Source organism: Somniosus microcephalus, unplaced genomic scaffold (assembly GCF_052327205.1).
Source record: "Somniosus microcephalus isolate GS21.2 unplaced genomic scaffold, FLI_Smic_1.0 unresolved_chr1, whole genome shotgun sequence".
In the NCBI taxonomy this organism is placed as follows: Eukaryota; Metazoa; Chordata; class Chondrichthyes; order Squaliformes; family Somniosidae; genus Somniosus; species Somniosus microcephalus.
Genome location: NW_028225179.1, coordinates 172,072,097 through 172,091,593, shown reverse-complemented (window position 1 = coordinate 172,091,593; position 19,497 = coordinate 172,072,097). Strand labels below are relative to the sequence as shown.

The 19,497-nt window shown below is 59.1% G+C and overlaps 1 long non-coding RNA gene across 1 annotated transcript in view; it reads left to right on the top strand.

Annotated features, from left to right (window-relative positions):
* Positions 1-1,873: 1,873 nt before the first annotated feature.
* LOC147096568 (uncharacterized) overlaps positions 1,874-19,497 on the top strand; it is a 135,655-nt gene continuing 118,031 nt past the window's right edge. Inside the window, exon 1 of the long non-coding RNA XR_015074941.1 lies at positions 1,874-1,936. This is a non-coding gene — a long non-coding RNA (uncharacterized LOC147096568). The remainder of the gene's footprint in view (positions 1,937-19,497) is intronic.

Sequence of the window (19,497 nt, the reverse complement as noted above, 5' to 3'; positions counted from 1 at the left end):
AGCCCGGAGCGGGGAGGAGTAGTTGGAGACCAGAGTTAGAGAGGAGTCCCCCCCCCCCCCGGGGGAAGGACAGCCCGGAGCGGGGAGGAGTAGTTGGAGACCAGAGTTAGAGAGGAGTCCCCCCCCCCCCGGGGGAAGGACAGCCCGGAGTGGGGAGGAGTAGTTGGAGACCAGAGTTAGAGAGGAGTCCCCCCCCTGGGGGAAGGACAGCCCGGAGTGGGGAGGAGTAGTTGGAGACCAGAGTTAGAGAGGAGTCCGCCCCCCGGGGGAAGGACAGCCCGGAGTGGGGAGGAGTAGTTGGAGACCAGAGTTAGAGAGGAGTCCGCCCCCCCCCCGGGGAAGGACAGCCCGGAGTGGGGAGGAGTAGTTGGAGACCAGAGTTAGAGAGGAGTCCCCCCCCCCGGGGGAAGGACAGCCCGGAGCGGGGAGGAGTAGTTGGAGACCAGAGTTAGAGAGGAGTCCCCCCCCCGGGGGAAGGACAGCCCGGAGTGGGGAGGAGTAGTTGGAGACCAGAGTTAGAGAGGAGTCCCCCCCCCCGGGGGAAGGACAGCCCGGAGCGGGGAGGAGTAGTTGGAGACCAGAGTTAGAGAGGAGTCCCCCCCCCCGGGGGAAGGACAGCCCGGAGTGGGGAGGAGTAGTTGGAGACCAGAGTTAGAGAGGAGTCCCCCCCCCCGGGGGAAGGACAGCCCGGAGTGGGGAGGAGTAGTTGGAGACCAGAGTTAGAGAGGAGTCCCCCCCCCCCGGGGGAAGGACAGCCCGGAGTGGGGAGGAGTAGTTGGAGACCAGAGTTAGAGAGGAGTCCCCCCCCCGGGGGGAAGGACAGCCCGGAGTGGGGAGGAGTAGTTGGAGACCAGAGTTAGAGAGGAGTCCCCCCCGCCCCGGGGGAAGGACAGCCCGGAGTGGGGAGGAGTAGTTGGAGACCAGAGTTAGAGAGGAGTCCGCCCCCCGGGGGAAGGACAGCCCGGAGCGGGGAGGAGTAGTTGGAGACCAGAGTTAGAGAGGAGTCCCCCCCCCCCGGGGGAAGGACAGCCCGGAGTGGGGAGGAGTAGTTGGAGACCAGAGTTAGAGAGGAGTCCGCCCCCCCCCCCGGGGGAAGGACAGCCCGGAGTGGGGAGGAGTAGTTGGAGACCAGAGTTAGAGAGGAGTCCCCCCCCCCCCGGGGGAAGGACAGCCCGGAGTGGGGAGGAGTAGTTGGAGACCAGAGTTAGAGAGGAGTCCCCCCCCCCCGGGGGAAGGACAGCCCGGAGTGGGGAGGAGTAGTTGGAGACCAGAGTTAGAGAGGAGTCCCCCCCCCCCGGGGGAAGGACAGCCCGGAGTGGGGAGGAGTAGTTGGAGACCAGAGTTAGAGAGGAGTACCCCCCCCCGGGGGAAGGACAGCCCGGAGTGGGGAGGAGTAGTTGGAGACCAGAGTTAGAGAGGAGTCCGCCCCCCCCCCCCGGGGGAAGGACAGCCCGGAGTGGGGAGGAGTAGTTGGAGACCAGAGTTAGAGAGGAGTCCCCCCCCCGGGGAGAAGGACAGCCCGGAGTGGGGAGGAGTTGTTGGAGACCAGAGTTAGAGAGGAGTCCGGCCCCCCGGGGGAAGGACAACCGCCGGGCGGCACCTTGGGCAACAAGGGCTCGCGGGTGGGCGGGGCTATGACCTCACCCGCGCGCTGAGGCGGTTGAACGGCCGATCAGGAGCCACGTGACCCCGGAGCTGGCGGCGGCCTTTCAACACAGTGGGCGGGGCCCCGAGTCGTTTCGGGCTGCGATTGGTGAGCGCAGCTGTCAATCTACGAGTCGCAGCCAGTAGAAGAGACGGACTCAGTGAGGGACTTTAAGCGCGGGCTGCGTGACCGCAGTGCGCATGCTCGGTGCTGCTCGCAGTCCCCGGATGAGGCTCCGGTTTGAGGAATGAGATAAAATGGCGGCGGGACTGAGGAGCGGCGGATGGTGCGGTGCGTGTGGATCAGAGAATCTCCGGCATTTACAGCAGCGCCGGCCTCAGGCAATCCCTGGGGGCGAAGCGGGCGCGGGGGGTGGAGGAGGAGGACTTCCTTTGCTCTAATGAATGTGGCACCTTATCAAATGCCTTTTAGAAACATAGAAACACAGAAGATAGGAGCAGGAGTAGGCCATTCGGCCCCTCGAGCCTGTTCCGCCATTCAATGAGATCATGGCTGATCATCCAAATTCAGTACCCTGTCCCTGCCTTCTCCCCATATCCCTTGATCCCTTTAGCCTTAAGAAATATATCCAACTCTTTCTTGAATATACTTAATGAACTGGCCTCCACCGCCCTCTGTGGCAGAGAATTCCACAGGTTCACCACTCTCTGGGTGAAGAAATTCCTCCTCATTTCAGTCCTAAATGGCTTACCCCTTATCCTTAGACTATGACCCCTGGTTCTGGACTCCCCCGCCATCGGGAACATCCATCCTGCATCTAGTCTGTCTAGTCCTGTTAGAATTTTATACGTTTCAATGAGATCCCCTCTCATTCTTCTAAACTCCAGTGAGTATAAGCCCAATCGACCCAATCTCTCCTCATACGTCATTCCTGCCATCCCAGGTATCAGTCTGGTGAATCTTTGCTGCACTCCCTCCATGGCAAGAACATCCTTCCTCAGATAAGGTGACCAAAACTGCACACAATACTCAAGATGTGGTCTCACCAAGGCCCTGGAGCTGTGATGATTGACCTTCACTCACCACAACCATCTTCCTTTGTGCTCGGTATGACTCCAGCCAGTGGAGAGTTTTCCCCCCCGATTCCCATTGACTTCAGTTTTACTAGGGCTCCTTGATGCCAGACTCGGTCAAATCCTGCCTTGATGTCAAGGGCAGTCATTCTCACCTCCCCTCTGGAATTCAGCTCCTTTGTCCATGTTTGGACCAAGGCTGTAATGAGGTCGGGAGCCGAGTGGTCCTGGTGGAACCTGAACTGGGCATCATTGAGCAGGTTATTGATGAGTAAGTGCCGCTTGATAGCACTGTCGACGACACCTTGATCTCACTTGACTTGCTGGACAGAGACACCTAGTGAGGACCAGGCACATCACCTCACTGTCACCATGGTGATGGGGCCTTGCGCTCAGTCCTACTTGCGCCCATATTGTTTACTTGTGGGTTTGCCCAGTCTGAATTTGTTCATGGATAAATCCTAAAGTAGATCCCCAAGACCTGTTAGTGTCAGAAATTTGATCTGTTTGCCAATTAATGGGGCCATTAAAATGTCTCTCGGGCTCAATCCTTGTAGGGAGATGGCAACAACAACAACAACTTGTATTTATATAGCGCCTTTAATGTAGTAAAACGTCGCAAGGCGCTGCACAGGAATATTTTAAGACAAACAATTTGACACCGAGCCACATAAGGAGAAATTAGGACAGGTGACCAAAAGCTTGGTCAAAGAGGAAGGTTTTAAGGAGCATCTTAAAGGAGGAAAGAGAGGTAGAGAGGTTTAGGGAGGGAATTCCTGAGCTTAGGGCCCAGGCAACAGAAGGCACGGCCACTAAAGGTGGAGCGATTATAATCAGGGATCCTCAAGAGGGCAGAGTTAGAGGAGCGCAGATATCTCGGGGCGGGGGGTTGTGGGGCTGGAGGAGATTACAGAGATAGGAAGGGGCGAGGAGGGCCATGGAGGGATTTGAAAACAAGGATGAGAATTTTGAAATCGAGGTGCTGCCTAACCAGGAGCCAGTGTAGGTCAGCAAGCACAGGGGTGATGGGTGAACGGGACTTGGTGCTTGGCACCAATGAAAGGATCAAGGCCATGGTTCTGATCTGGAGTTAGGGCAGCGAACCCAGAGTCAGAGCGCAAAAAGGGTATTGAGTTTGATCAAATAGTTCACGTTCTTCATTACCACAAGCGGTTTGATGGTGGGATCCCAGTTTATATTTCACTTCCTGTCTTACTATCGCTTGTTCTCTCAGTATTTACCTCGTGTGTTTCTAGCAGTTTGAGGTTTAAGCCTGTGTGATGAAATCGCTTGAGGTTAGTCTGTTGATGGTGGTGACAAAGTGTGAAATTCCAGACAGCACTTCCTGTATCTCAGGCTGATCACAACCAGAGGCCAATCCTCAGTGTGGACTCAAGCCAGAGTGATCTGGAAATTTTCAGCGTGGATCTCAGCCCTTGGCTGCAAAAAGCTTTTAATTTACCCTTCAGATGTGAATGGCATAAGGAAGGCAGAGTTTATACAGCAATAACCTGGTGTGACGGGAGTCACGTGTAGGCTCAGGGTGTGACGGGAGTCACGTGTAGGCTCAGGGTGTGACGGGAGTCACGTGTAGGCTCAGGGTGTGACGGGAGTCACGTGTAGGCTCAGGGTGTGACGGGAGTCACGTGTAGGCTCGGGGTGTGACGGGAGTCACGTGTAGGCCGGGGTGTGACTGGAGTCACGTGTAGGCTGGGGGTGTGACGGGAGTCACGTGTAGGCTCAGGGTGTGACGGGAGTCACGTGTAGGCTCAGGGTGTGACGGGAGTCACGTGTAGGCTTGGGGTGTGACGGGAGTCACGTGTAGGCTCGGGGTGTGACGGGAGTCACGTGTAGGCTCAGGGTGTGACTGGAGTCACGTGTAGGCTGGGGGTGTGACGGGAGTCACGTGTAGGCTCGGGGTGTGACGGGAGTCACGTGTAGGCTCAGGGTGTGACGGGAGTCACGTGTAGGCTCGGGGTGTGACGGGAGTCACGTGTAGGCTCGGGGTGTGACGGGAGTCACGTGTAGGCTCGGGGTGTGACGGGAGTCACGTGTAGGCCGGGGTGTGACGGGAGTCACGTGTAGGCTCAGGGTGTGACGGGAGTCACGTGTAGGCTCAGGGTGTGACGGGAGTCACGTGTAGGCTCAGGGTGTGACGGGAGTCACGTGTAGGCTCAGGGTGTGACGGGAGTCACGTGTAGGCTCGGGGTGTGACGGGAGTCACGTGTAGGCTCGGGGTGTGACGGGAGTCACGTGTAGGCTCGGGGTGTGACGGGAGTCACGTGTAGGCTCAGGGTGTGACGGGAGTCACGTGTAGGCTCAGGGTGTGACGGGAGTCACGTGTAGGCTCAGGGTGTGACGGGAGTCACGTGTAGGCTCAGGGTGTGACGGGAGTCACGTGTAGGCCGGGGTGTGACGGGAGTCACGTCTAGGCTCAGGGTGTGACGGGAGTCACGTGTAGGCTCAGGGTGTGACGGGAGTCACGTGTAGGCCGGGGTGTGACGGGAGTCACGTGTAGGCTCAGGGTGTGACGGGAGTCACGTGTAGGCTCAGGGTGTGACGGGAGTCACGTGTAGGCTCAGGGTGTGACGGGAGTCACGTGTAGGCTCGGTGTGACGGGAGTCACGTGTAGGCTCAGGGTGTGACGGGAGTCACGTGTAGGCTCAGGGTGTGACGGGAGTCACGTGTAGGCTCAGGGTGTGACGGGAGTCACGTGTAGGCTCGGGGTGTGACGGGAGTCACGTGTAGGCTCGGGGTGTGACGGGAGTCACGTGTAGGCTCGGGGTGTGACGGGAGTCACGTGTAGGCTCGGGGTGTGACGGGAGTCACGTGTAGGCTCGGGGTGTGACGGGATTCACGTGTAGGCTCGGGGTGTGACGGGAGTCACGTGTAGGCTCCGGGTGTGACGGGAGTCACGTGTAGGCTCGGGGTGTGACGGGAGTCACGTGTAGGCCGGGGTGTGACGGGAGTCACGTGTAGGCTCAGGGTGTGACGGGAGTCACGTGTAGGCTCGGTGTGACGGGAGTCACGAGTAGGCTCGGTGTGACGGGAGTCACGTGTAGGCTCAGGGTGTGACGGGAGTCACGTGTAGGCTCGGGGTGTGACGGGAGTCACGTGTAGGCTCGGGGTGTGACGGGAGTCACGTGTAGGCTCGGGGTGTGACGGGAGTCACGTGTAGGCTCGGGGTGTGACGGGAGTCACGTGTAGGCTCGGGGTGTGACGGGAGTCACGTGTAGGCTCGGTGTGACTGGAGTCACGTGTAGGCTCGGGGTGTGACGGGAGTCACGTGTAGGCTCGGGGTGTGACGGGAGTCACGTGTAGGCTCGGTGTGACTGGAGTCACGTGTAGGCTCGGGGTGTGACGGGAGTCACGTGTAGGCTCGGGGTGTGACGGGAGTCACGTGTAGGCTCGGGGTGTGACGGGAGTCACGTGTAGGCTCAGGGTGTGACGGGAGTCACGTGTAGGTTCAGGGTGTGACGGGAGTCACGTGTAGGCTCAGGGTGTGACGGGAGTCACGTGTAGGCTCGGGGTGTGACGGGAGTCACGTGTAGGCTCGGGGTGTGACGGGAGTCACGTGTAGGCTCGGGGTGTGACGGGAGTCACGTGTAGGCTCGGGGTGTGACGGGAGTCACGTGTAGGCTCGGGGTGTGACGGGAGTCACGTGTAGGCTCAGGGTGTGACGGAGTCACGTGTAGGCTCGGTGTGACGGGAGTCACGTGTAGGCTCGGGGTGTGACGGGAGTCACGTGTAGGCTCAGGGTGTGACGGGAGTCACGTGTAGGCTCGGGGTGTGACGGGAGTCACGTGTAGGCTCAGGGTGTGACGGGAGTCACGTGTAGGCTCAGGGTGTGACGGGAGTCACGTGTAGGCTCGGTGTGACTGGAGTCACGTGTAGGCTCAGGGTGTGACGGGAGTCACGTGTGGGCTCAGGGTGCGACGGGAGTCACGTGTAGGCCGGGGTGTGACGGGAGTCACGTGTAGGCTCAGGGTGTGACGGGAGTCACGTGTTGGCTCAGGGTGTGACTGGAGTCACGTGTAGGCTCAGGGTGTGACGGGAGTCACGTGTCGGCTCAGGGTGTGACGGGAGTCACGTGTAGGCTCAGGGTGTGACGGGAGTCACGTGTAGGCTCAGGGTGTGACGGGAGTCACGTGTAGGCTCAGGGTGTGACGGGAGTCACGTGTAGGCTCGGGGTGTGACGGGAGTCACGTGTAGGCTGGGGGTGTGACGGGAGTCACGTGTAGGCTCAGGGTGTGACGGGAGTCACGTGTAGGCTCAGGGTGTGACGGGAGTCACGTGTAGGCTCAGGGTGTGACGGGAGTCACGTGTAGGCTCGGTGCGACGGGAGTCACGTGTAGGCTCAGGGTGCGACGGGAGTCACGTGTAGGCTCAGGGTGTGACGGGAGTCACGTGTAGGCTCGGTGTGACGGGAGTCACGTGTAGGCTCAGGGTGTGACGGGAGTCACGTGTAGGCTCAGGGTGTGACGGGAGTCACGTGTAGGCTCGGTGTGACGGGAGTCACGTGTAGGCCGGGGTGTGACGGGAGTCACGTGTAGGCTCAGGGTGTGACGGGAGTCACGTGTAGGCTCAGGGTCTGACGGGAGTCACGTGTAGGCCGGGGTGTGACGGGAGTCACGTGTAGGCCGGGGTGTGACGGGAGTCACGTGTAGGCTCAGGGTGTGACGGGAGTCACGTGTAGGCTCAGGGTGTGACGGGAGTCACGTGTAGGCTCAGGGTGTGACGGGAGTCACGTGTAGGCTCAGGGTGTGACGGGAGTCACGTGTAGGCTCAGGGTGTGACGGGAGTCACGTGTAGGCTCAGGGTGTGACGGGAGTCACGTGTAGGCTCAGGGTGTGACGGGAGTCACGTGTAGGCTCGGGGTGTGACGGGAGTCACGTGTAGGCTCAGGGTGTGACGGGAGTCACGTGTAGGCTAAGGGTGTGACGGGAGTCACGTGCAGGCTCAGGGTGTGACGGGAGTCACGTGTAGGCTAAGGGTGTGACGGGAGTCACGTTTAGGCTCAGGGTGTGACGGGAGTCACGTGTAGGCTCAGGGTGTGACGGGAGTCACGTGTAGGCTCGGGGTGTGACGGGAGTCACGTGTAGGCTCGGGGTGTGACGGGAGTCACGTGTAGGCTCGGGGTGTGACGGGAGTCACGTGTAGGCTCGGGGTGTGACGGGAGTCACGTGTAGGCTCGGGGTGTGACGGGAGTCACGTGTAGGCTCGGTGTGACGGGAGTCACGTGTAGGCTCGGGGTGTGACGGGAGTCACGTGTAGGCTCGGGGTGTGACGGGAGTCACGTGTAGGCTCGGGGTGTGACGGGAGTCACGTGTAGGCTCAGGGTGTGACGGGAGTCACGTGTAGGCTCGGGGTGTGACGGGAGTCACGTGTAGGCTCGGGGTGTGACGGGAGTCACGTGTAGGCTCAGGGTGTGACGGGAGTCACGTGTAGGCTCAGGGTGTGACGGGAGTCACCTGTAGGCTCAGGGTGTGACGGAAGTCACGTGTCGGCTCGGGGTGTGACGGGAGTCACGTGTAGGCTCGGTGTGACGGGAGTCACGTGTAGGCTCAGGGCGTGACGGGAGTCACGTGTAGGCTCGGCGTGACGAGAATTACGTGTAGGCTCGGTGTGACGGGAGTCACGTGTAGGCTCGGGGTGTGACGGGAGTCACGTGTAGGCTCAGGGCGTGACGGGAGTCACGTGCAGGCTCAGGGCGTGACGGGAGTCACGTGTAGGCTCGGCGTGACGAGAATTACGTGTATGCTCGGTGTGACGGGAGTCACGTGTAGGCTGGGGGTGTGACGGGAGTCACGTGTAGGCTCAGGGTGTGACGGGAGTCACGTGTAGGCTCCGGGTGTGACGGGAGTCACGTGTAGGCTCACGGTGTGACGGGAGTCACGTGTAGGCTCAGGGTGTGACGGGAGTCACGTGTAGGCTCGGGGTGTGACGGGAGTCACGTGTAGGCTCAGGGTGTGACGGGAGTCACGTGTAGGCTCAGGGTGTGACGGGAGTCACGTGTAGGCTCGGGGTGTGACGGGAGTCACGTGTAGGCTCACGGTGTGACGGGAGTCACGTGTAGGCTCAGGGTGTGACGGGAGTCACGTGTAGGCCGGGGTGTGACGGGAGTCACGTGTAGGCTCAGGGTGTGACGGGAGTCACGTGTAGGCTCGGGGTGTGACGGGAGTCACGTGTAGGCTCGGGGTGTGACGGGAGTCACGTGTAGGCTCAGGGTGTGACGGGAGTCACGTGTAGGCTCAGGGTGTGACGGGAGTCACGTGTAGGCTCGGTGCGACGGGAGTCACGTGTAGGCTCGGTGCGACGGGAGTCACGTGTAGGCTCAGGGTGTGACGGGAGTCACGTGTAGGCTCAGGGTGTGACGGGAGTCACGTGTAGGCTCGGGGTGTGACGGGAGTCACGTGTAGGCTCAGGGTGTGACGGGAGTCACGTGTAGGCTCAGGGTGTGACGGGAGTCACGTGTAGGCTCGGTGTGTGACGGGAGTCACGTGTAGGCTCAGGGCGTGACGGGAGTCACGTGTAGGCTCAGGGTGTGACGGGAGTCACGTGTAGGCTCGGGGTGTGACGGGAGTCACGTGTAGGCTCAGGGTGTGACGGGAGTCACGTGTAGGCCGGGGTGTGACGGGAGTCACGTGTAGGCTCAGGGTGTGACGGGAGTCACGTTTAGGCTCAGGGTGTGACGGGAGTCACGTGTAGGCTCAGGGTGTGACGGGAGTCACGTGTAGGCTCAGGGCGTGACGGGAGTCACGTGTAGGCTCAGGGTGTGACGGGAGTCACGTGTAGGCTCGGGGTGTGACGGGAGTCACGTGTAGGCTCAGGGTGTGACGGGAGTCACGTGTAGGCCGGGGTGTGACGGGAGTCACGTGTAGGCTCAGGGTGTGACGGGAGTCACGTTTAGGCTCAGGGTGTGACGGGAGTCACGTGTAGGCTCGGGGTGTGACGGGAGTCACGTGTAGGCTCGGGGTGTGACGGGAGTCACGTGTAGGCCGGGGTGTGACGGGAGTCACGTGTAGGCTCGGGGTGTGACGGGAGTCACGTGTAGGCTCAGGGTGTGACGGGAGTCACGTGTAGGCTCAGGGTGTGACGGGAGTCACGTGTAGGCCGGGGTGTGACGGGAGTCACGTGTCGGCTCGGGGTGTGACGGGAGTCACGTTTAGGCTCAGGGTGTGACGGGAGTCACGTGTAGGCTCAGGGTGTGACGGGAGTCACGTGTAGGCTCAGGGTGTGACGGGAGTCACGTTTAGGCTCAGGGTGTGACGGGAGTCACGTGTAGGCTCGGGGTGTGACGGGAGTCACGTGTAGGCTCGGGGTGTGACGGGAGTCACGTGTAGGCCGGGGTGTGACGGGAGTCACGTGTAGGCTCGGGGTGTGACGGGAGTCACGTGTAGGCTCGGTGTGACGGGAGTCACGTGTAGGCTCAGGGTGTGACGGGAGTCACGTGTAGGCCGGGGTGTGACGGGAGTCACGTGTAGGCTGGGGGTGTGACGGGAGTCACGTGTCGGCTCAGGGTGTGACGGGAGTCACGTGTCGGCTCAGGGTGTGACGGGAGTCACGTGTCGGCTCAGGGTGTGACGGGAGTCACGTGTAGGCTCAGGGTGTGACGGGAGTCACGTGTAGGCTCGGGGTGTGACGGGAGTCACGTGTAGGCCGGGGTGTGACGGGAGTCACGAGTAGGCTCAGGGTGTGACGGGAGTCACGTGTCGGCTCAGGGTGTGACGGGAGTCACGTGTAGGCCGGGGTGTGACGGGAGTCACGTGTAGGCTCAGGGTGTGACGGGAGTCACGTGTCGGCTCAGGGTGTGACGGGAGTCACGTGTAGGCTCGGGGTGTGACGGGAGTCACGTGTAGGCTCGGTGCGACGGGAGTCACGTGTAGGCTCGGTGCGACGGGAGTCACGTGTAGGCTCAGGGTGCGACGGGAGTCACGTGTAGGCTCGGTGTGACGGGAGTCACGTGTAGGCTCAGGGTGCGACGGGAGTCACGTGTAGGCCGGGGTGTGACTGGAGTCACGTGTAGGCTCGGGGTGTGACGGGAGTCACGTGTAGGCTCGGGGTGTGACGGGAGTCACGTGTAGGCCGGGGTGTGACGGGAGTCACGTGTAGGCTCAGGGTGTGACGGGAGTCACGTGTAGGCTCAGGGTGTGACGGGGGTCACGTGTAGGCCGGGGTGTGACGGGAGTCACGTGTAGGCTCGGGGTGCGACGGGAGTCACGTGTAGGCTCAGGGTGTGACGGGAGTCACGTGTAGGCTCGGGGTGTGACGGGAGTCACGTGTAGACTCGGGGTGTGACGGGAGTCACGTGTAGGCTCGGGGTGCGACGGGAGTCACGTGTAGGCTCAGGGTGCGACGGGAGTCACGTGTAGGCTCAGGGTGCGACGGGAGTCACGTGTAGGCTCAGGGTGCGACGGGAGTCACGTGTAGGCTCCGGGTGCGACGGGAGTCACGTGTATGCTCAGGGTGCGACGGGGGTCACGTGTAGGCTCAGGGTGCGACGGGAGCCACGTGTAGGCTCAGGGTGCGACGGGAGTCACGTGTAGGCTCAGGGTGTGACGGGAGTCACCTGTCGGCCGGGGTGTGACGGGAGTCACATGTAGGCTCAGGGTGTGACGGGAGTCACGTGTAGGCTCAGGGTGTGACGGGAGTCACGTGTAGGTCGGGGTGGGACAGCAGTCACGTGTAGGCCGGGGTGTGACGGGAGTCACGTGTGGGACGGGAGTCACGTGTTGGCCGGGGTGGGACGGGAGTCACGTGTTGGCCGGGGTGGGACCTCTCGCTCTCCCTCTCTCTCACCCTCTCCCTCTCTCTCTCTCACCCTCTCTTTCTCACCCTCTCCCTCTCTCCCTCACCCTCACCCTCTCCCTCTCTCTCTCACCCTCTCCCTCTCTCTCTCACCCTCTCCCTCTCTCTCTCACCCTCTCCCTTTCTCTCTCCACTCCTCTCTCTCTCCTGACCCTCCCTCTCCCCCTCTCTCCCCCACCGTCTCCCGTTCTCTATCTCTCTCTCCCCCCCCACATTCTCTCTCTCTCCCTCACCCTCCCTCTCTCTCACCCTCCCTCTCTCTCACCCTCCCTCTCTCTCACCCTCTCCCTCTCTCACCCTCTCTCTCTCACCCTCTCCCTCTCTCCCTCTCTCACCCTCTCCCTTTCTCTCTCCACTCCTCTCTCTCTCCTGACCCTCCCTATCCCCCCTCCCTCTCTCCCCCACCGTCTCCCGTTCTCTCCTATCTCTCTCTCCCCCCCCACATTCTCTCTCTCTCCCTCTCCCTCTCTCACTCTCTCCCTCACCCTCTCCCTCTCTCTCACCCTCTCCCTCTCTCTCTCACCCTCTCCCTCTCTCTCTCACCCTCTCCCTTTCTCTCTCCACTCCTCTCTCTCTCCTGACCCTCCCTATCCCCCCTCCCTCTCCCCCACCGTCTCCCGTTCTCTCCTATCTCTCTCTCCCCCCCACATTCTCTCACCCTCTCTCTCTCACCCTCTCCCTCTCACCCTCTCCCTCTCTCTCACCCTCTCCCTCTCTCTCTCACCCTCTCCCTTTCTCTCTCCACTCCTCTCTCTCTCCTGACCCTCCCTATCCCCCCTCTCTCCCCCACCGTCTCCCGTTCTCTATCTCTCTCTCCCCCCCCACATTCTCTCTCTCTCCCTCACCCTCCCTCTCTCTCACCCTCTCCCTCTCTCTCTCACCCTCTCTCCCTCACCCTCTCTCCCTCACCCTCTCTCCCTCACCCTCTCCCTCTCTCACCCTCTCCCTTTCTCTCTCCACTCCTCTCTCTCTCCTGACCCTCCCTATCCCCCCTCCCTCTCTCCCCCACCGTCTCCCGTTCTCTCCTATCTCTCTCTCCCCCCCCACATTCTCTCTCTCTCCCTCTCCCTCACCCTCTCTCTCTCACTCTCTCCCTCCCTCTCTCTCTCACCCTCTCCCTTTCTCTCTCCACTCCTCTCTCTCTCCTGACCCTCCCTATCCCCCCTCTCTCCCCCACCGTCTCCCGTTCTCTCCTATCTCTCTCTCCCCCCCCACATTCTCTCTCTCACCCTCTCTCTCTCACCCTCTCCCTCTCACCCTCTCCCTCTCTCTCACCCTCTCCCTCTCTCTCACCCTCTCCCTCTCTCTCTCACCCTCTCCCTTTCTCTCTCCACTCCTCTCTCTCTCCTGACCCTCCCTATCCCCCCTCCCTCTCCCCCTCTCTCCCCCACCGTCTCCCGTTCTCTCCTATCTCTCTCTCTCCCCCCACATTCTCTCTCTTCCCCTCTCCCCGTCACATTCTCTCTCTGTCCCCTTCCCTCCTACAGGTGGGACCTGTACAAGCCGAACGGGTTGCACCTCAACAGGACCAGGAGGGTTTAAACTGGCTTGGCAGTGGGTGGGAACCTGAGCATAGATTCAGAAGGGAGAGAAGCAAAGCTGGAAATAGAGGGCAGAAAATTGGTAAGCGAGTTTGGAAGGCAGAGGAAACAAAGGCTAGAAAATAGACAACAAGTTGTAAGGGGTGGTGTGTGTGGTCAGCTTCACCTCTGACTCCCTGAGCAGTTCGAATCGCTCCCACTCCTTTGGTTCTTGACTTTGGACTTATTTGGGGGTTGTAATGAACTTGCAACAGACACCTGGGTTGGCCAAAAGAATTGAGATCTTTATTTTGAGACAGGAAAATATACAATACAATAAAACTTATACTCTAAAAAGGGTGTGGAACTCTTGAAACATGCGAGAGTGAATTACAATAGACAACAATCCCTTACCCTCCCGACCCCACTATCCTAACTAGGGGGGGAGGAGCTAAACACAATCAAAATCACTAAGGAAGTGGTACTCGGTAAAATAATGGGACTCAAGGCAGATAAATCACCTGGACCTGATGGCCTACATCCTAGGGTCTTGAGGGAAGTGGCGGTAGGGATTGTGGATGCATTGGTAATAATTTTCCAAAACTCCCTGGACTCAGCAAAGGTCCCGGCAGACTGGAAAACGGCTAATGTAACACCCTTATTTAAAAAGGGCAGTAGACAGAAGGCTGGAAACTATAGACCGGTTAGCCTAACATCTGTGGTAGGTAAAATTTTGGAGTCCATTATTAAGGAGACAGTAACAGGACATTTGGATAATCATAATTTAATAGGACAAAGTCAGCATGGTTTTATGAAGGGGAAGTCATGTTTGACAAATTTGCTGGAGTTCTTTGAGGAAGTAACATATAGGGTGGATAAAGGGGAACCAGTGGACGTAGTGTATTTAGACTTCCAAAAGGCATTTGACAAGGTGCCACACAAAAGATTATTGCTTAAGATAAAAAATCACAGGATTGGGGGTAATATTCTGGCATGGATAGAGGATTGGCTATCTAACAGAAGGCAGAGAGTTGGGATAAATGGTTCATTCTCAGACTGGCAATCAGTAACTAGAGGTGTTCCGCAGGGGTCAGTGCTGGGTCCCCAACTCTTTACAATCTATATTAATGAATCGGAGGAGGGGACCGAGTGTAACATATCAAAGTTTGCAGATGATGCTAAGATGGGAGGCAAAGTAGTGACTGAGGAGGACATAAAAAACCTGCAAGGGGACATAGACAGGCTAAGTAAGTGGGCAGAGATTTGGCAGATGGAATACAATACTGGAAAGTGTGAGGTTATGCACTTTGGCAGGAAAAATCGTAGAGCAAGTTATTATCTTAATGGCAAGAAACTGGAAAGTACTGAAGTACAAAGAGATCTGGGGGTCCTGGTGCACGAAACTCAAAAGGTTAGTATGCAAGTGCAGCAAGTGATTAAGAAGGCCAATGGAATGTTGACTTTCATTGCTAGGGGGATAGAATATAAAAATAGGGAGGTATTGCTTCAGTTGTACAAGGTATTGGTGAGACCGCACCTGGAATACTGCATACAGTTTTGGTGTCCATACTTAAGAAAAGACATACTTGCTCTGGAGTCAGTACAAAGAAGGTTCACTCGGTTAATCCCGGGGATGAGGGGATGGACATATGAGGAGAGGTTGAGTAGATTGGGACTCTACTCATTGGAGTTCAGAAGAATGAGAGGCGATCTTATTGAAACATATAAGATTGTGAAGGGGTTGGATCACGTGGATGCGGGGAGGATGTTCCCGATGATGGGTGAAACTAGAACTAGGGGGCATAGTCTTAGAATAAGGGGCTGCTCTTACAAAACTGAGATGAGGAGGAACTACTTCACTCAGAGGGTGGTAGGTCCATGGAATATGCTGCCCCAAAAAGCTGTAGAAGCTACATCATTACATAAATTTAAAACAGAAATAGACAGTTTCCTAGAAGTAAAGGGAATTAAGGGTTACGGGGAGCGGGCAGGAATTTGGACATGAGTCTAGGTTCGGATTGGTCATGGCCCTGTGGTTAGCGGAGCGGGCCCAGGGGCCGTGTAGCCTGATACTGCTCCTATTTCATGTGTCTAATTGTGTTAGATTCAGGAGATGGTTCTGTGATAGTAGATTGGCGGTTAGGATCAGATCAGCCATGATCTTATTGAATGGCGGAGCAGGCTCGAGGGGCCGATTGGCCTACTCCTGCTCCTATTTCTTATGTTCTTATGACCACGTGCCGCACCCAGACTACAAGAACCCAGCGCGCAGGCGCGGGAGGGGCCGGTATAGTGAGCATGCGCAGTGCGTTACTGGAGATGGAGAGGAGCTGAAGCCGGGAGGGCGACGGAAGGAGTAATGGACCTGTAGGTGGGTGGGGAGGCTTCATAAACAACTCGTGCAGGAGGCAAGCCCCGAATAATAAGCTGAAGATCCCGTGTTTGCAGTTGCGGGGATTTCTTGCCCTTACAGGCCCAGGTTAACGGCAGCCATCTTTGTAAAGGAGAGCGGAAAGTTTCAGTGCGACGTCACCCTATGCCTGAGATAAACAGCCATCTTTGTAAAGGAGGGCGGAAAGTTTTAGTGCGACGTCACCCTATGCCTGAGCCAAAGAGCCTTGTGTCCAATGAGGGGAATAAAGGCCCACAGCCGCGCCGGGCCCTGAACAAGGGACTGGAGAAACTCGCTGCCCTGCCGATCAGACAATCAGCTGGCGCTAGTTCCGCCCCTCGGCCTCCCCGATTGGTTGGAGGACCCGCCGCCGGCTCGCTCCTCCAGCCCCGCCCACTGGATGCCGCTAGTCCCGCCCCTCGGGCTCCCCGATTGGTTGAAGGACCCGCCACATCGGCTCGCTCCTCCAGCCCCGCCCACTGTATGCCGCTAGTCCCGCCCCTCGCGCTCTCCGATTGTTGGAGGACCCGCCGCCGGCTCGCTCCTCCAGGCCCGCCCCGCTCGCTCCCTATTGGTCGAAAGCTGCCGTCAATCAGGCCGCGGGCCCCGGTCACGTGTCTCTGAGGAAGTCTGACCCGCTCCACGAGGCTGAATCCGCTCCGTTCGCTTCCCGGGACCCTAAAACTCCCAGGTTTGTGTTTACCGTCATTTATTTCCCCGTCTCTCAGCGCTCGTCCGTCCAGCTGAGAAAACTCGTTTTCGCCCGGTAATTCCGACTCTTCAACCGTTAACGACTGTTACCCAGAGTGTCGCCCCTGAGCATGCGCACTAGCAGCTGGTCCTGGGACTCTGCCCCTGAGCATGCGCACTAGCAGCTGGTCCTGGGACTCTGCCCCTGAGCATACCCACTAGCAGCTGGTCCTGGGACTCTGCTGCCCCTGAGCATGCCCGCTAGCAGCTGATCCTGGGACTCTGCTGCCCCTGAGCATGCCCGCTAGCAGCTGGTCCTGGGACTCTGCCCCTGAGCATGCCCACTAGCAGCTGGTCCTGGGACTCTGCCCCTGAGCATGCCCACTAGCAGCTGGTCCTGGGACTCTGCCCCTGAGCATGCCCACTAGCAGCTGGTCCTGGGACTCTGCCCCTGAGCATGCCCACTAGCAGCTGGTCCTGGGACTCTGCCCCTGAGCATGCCCACTAGCAGCTGGTCCTGGGACTCTGCCCCTGAGCATGCCCACTAGCAGCTGGTCCTGGGACTCTGCCCCTGAGCATGCCCACTAGCAGCTGGTCCTGGGACTCTGCCCCTGAGCATGCCCAATAGCAGCTGATCCTGGGACTCTGCTGCCCCTGAGCATGCCCACTAGCAGCTGGTCCTGGGACTCTGCCCCTGAGCATGCCCAATAGCAGCTGATCCTGGGACTCTACCCCTGATCATGCCCACTAGCAGCTGGTCCTGGGACTCTGCCCCTGAGCATGTGCACTAGCAGCTGGTCCTGGGACTCTGGGCCCCTTAGCATGCCCACCAGCAGCTGGTCCTTGTGTATGTAACCTGTTCCACCTTAAGAGAGCTTAAGCCTGTTCCACCTTAAGAGATGTACTACTTTCTCAGGCTGCTGTAGACGTAATACTGGGGGTGAACACACCGGTATATAAGCACTGTTCAGTAATCTTGTATTCAGTGTAGTCCCTACCTCCAACCAGTAAAGACCTGTGTGCTTTTCTGGCTGTCTCAAGCAGCAAGAGGAGAAGGAGCTGCCAAAACAAGAGAGTGGAGAGTGGTGGTCTCCTGACCAGGAAGAGGAGTAGCAGAAAGATAGATCACCACCTCCACCTCCTCCAACATCTTCAAACAACTGAGGTGCCTGGAGAGATTGGGCAGAGGAGGAGAAAGGAGGCCTATATCAACATCAACCGGGGAGAGGCTTTTTCTATCACTGCCTCCCCAAATTGGCCTCCACTTCAGGAGAGAGGGGAGAGAAACATCAGAAAAAAAACCACCAACTGTTTGGAAGGAGGGAAGATTCATCTCGTTTGAAACATCTACAGGTGGGTGTTATATGGGGCACTCTCCCAAGACTTTGTATTTTAGGTGGGGGGAGAAAGGAAGAAGCAAGGCCGGACCATCAAGGGGTGTAGTGTGTGTGTGTGTGACTCTTGTTAAAAGCTAGGCCACACACACCACTAATTAGCACCCCTACAATTGCCTGCCTGGGAGAGCTGGAGCTGACCAGGTGAAGTCTCTAATTTCATTAATTACATCATTAAGACCTGTTGCAGGACTGAGCCTGGGCTTCTCCAGCTTTTCCAGGTGAAGACATCTTCTCCCCCTGCCAGAAGACCATCACCAAAGACTTTTAAACTACATCAGAGAGTGCCCCCCTGCCAACACCCACCCACCATCCTGAGTGGCAACACTGCCCTTGTGGTCTCCCTCCTTCCTACCCCCCTCTCTCTCTCTCTCTCTATCTCTCTCTGCCTGTCTTTCTAAGGCACCTCAGTCCCATCACCTTTTATTAATTGCCTATTGAGCAGAGGGGAGAGGGCCCCTCCCCCAATTTCATTCAGTAAGGGGAGAGGTATGTCCTCATTTTAATCAGCTCCCTCTGCTCAATAGAGGACAAAAAAATATATATATTACCTGAGGCCATTAACACCTTCAGGCCTGTGACTTGGGGTGAGTGTAGCCCTTAAAGCACCCCAGAATGGCGACTACATCATCGCCGGTGGCGGGGCAAGCCAAGACTTATGCGGGGGCGACAGCCACAGCTGCTCCCGCTGCTTCTGCTGCCCCGTCACCATTTAAACTGATAACGAAAAAGCTTGGGGTGAAGAGCTACACTCACCCCACTATGACCATCGAGGCCTGCGTCAAAGCCATGGCTGGGGTTGTCGGCCCCTCAGCCATCGTCGCGGCCTCGAAAATGTACGGGAAGGCTGTGTTCTTCCTGGGGTCGGAGCGGGCGGTGTCCCTGGCCGTCACCAAGGGGCTCACCGTGGGCGGGACCTTCCTGCCGGTGGATCCTCTCGAGGCCACCGCGCAGAGGATTGTCATCTCTAACGTCCCGCCCTATGTTCCCGGTGAGCTCCTCCTTCCCCATTTGCGTCAGCTTGGGGAGGTGAGGTCGGGGATCACGCCTATCCCGCTCGGCTTCCGGGAGGCCAGCCTTCGCCACGTCTTCTCCTTCCGGCGCCAGCTGTTTATCCAGCTGGCGCGGGAGGAGGACACTGACGGAGCGTTCGTCGTCCTCCACGAGGGGACCGCCTATCGCGTCTTTTGGACGTCGGACGGTGTGCGGTGCCACGCCTGCAAGGAGGTGGGGCATATCAGGAGGAACTGCCCTGCCTCCAAGGCCGCCGGATAATCTGGTGCGGCCGAGGCTGGCGCCGCCGCTGCTCCTCCCCCCGGGTCTGCCCGCGCGTCAAGTACGTCTGATGCGCGGTTGACGTCGGGGGCCGATGCCACCAAGGCCTCCGGCGGGGGGGAGGGAGTGTGTCCAGCCGGAAAAAAGGCGCGGGGAAAGAAAAAACACCTTAGGGCGGGTCCCCCCGTGGATGGCGAGCCCTTGCCCCTTGAGCCCCTTACACCCGCGCTCCTCGCGGAGTTGACCGGGGCAGATGCGAGCGGGAGGGGCCTCGTGCCCGAGCCTGTGGCCGCAACCGCCGCAGCGGTATTGCCATTACCTGCGGCTGGGCTCGGGCCCGAGGAACCCGACAAACCTGCTCCGCCGGAGGGAGTTGAGGAGGAGGCCTTTGCAGACATGGAGGTCTCCCTCGCTCCCTCCGCGCTAAAAAGAAGGCGCGACACCCTGGATGAGGAGGAGGACCGGGAGGAGGAGGAGGGTCCCTCCGAACAGGGGGAGGAGTCGCCCGCCGCGGGTGCTGCGCCCCCCCCCACCGCTGCCACCATCACCGGCGATCGGCAGGGGTCGCCTGTCCCTCGGGAGGCTGAGGCAGATGTGTCTGTGCAGCACGTGCCTCCCGGGGATGGGGACGAGACCCTGCCCGTGGGGGGGGTCGCGGATCAACCCGCGGCTGAAATAGACTATTTATCGATGCCGTTACCCCTCGACGGGTCGGGCGGCCTGGGGTCTGGGTCGGGCG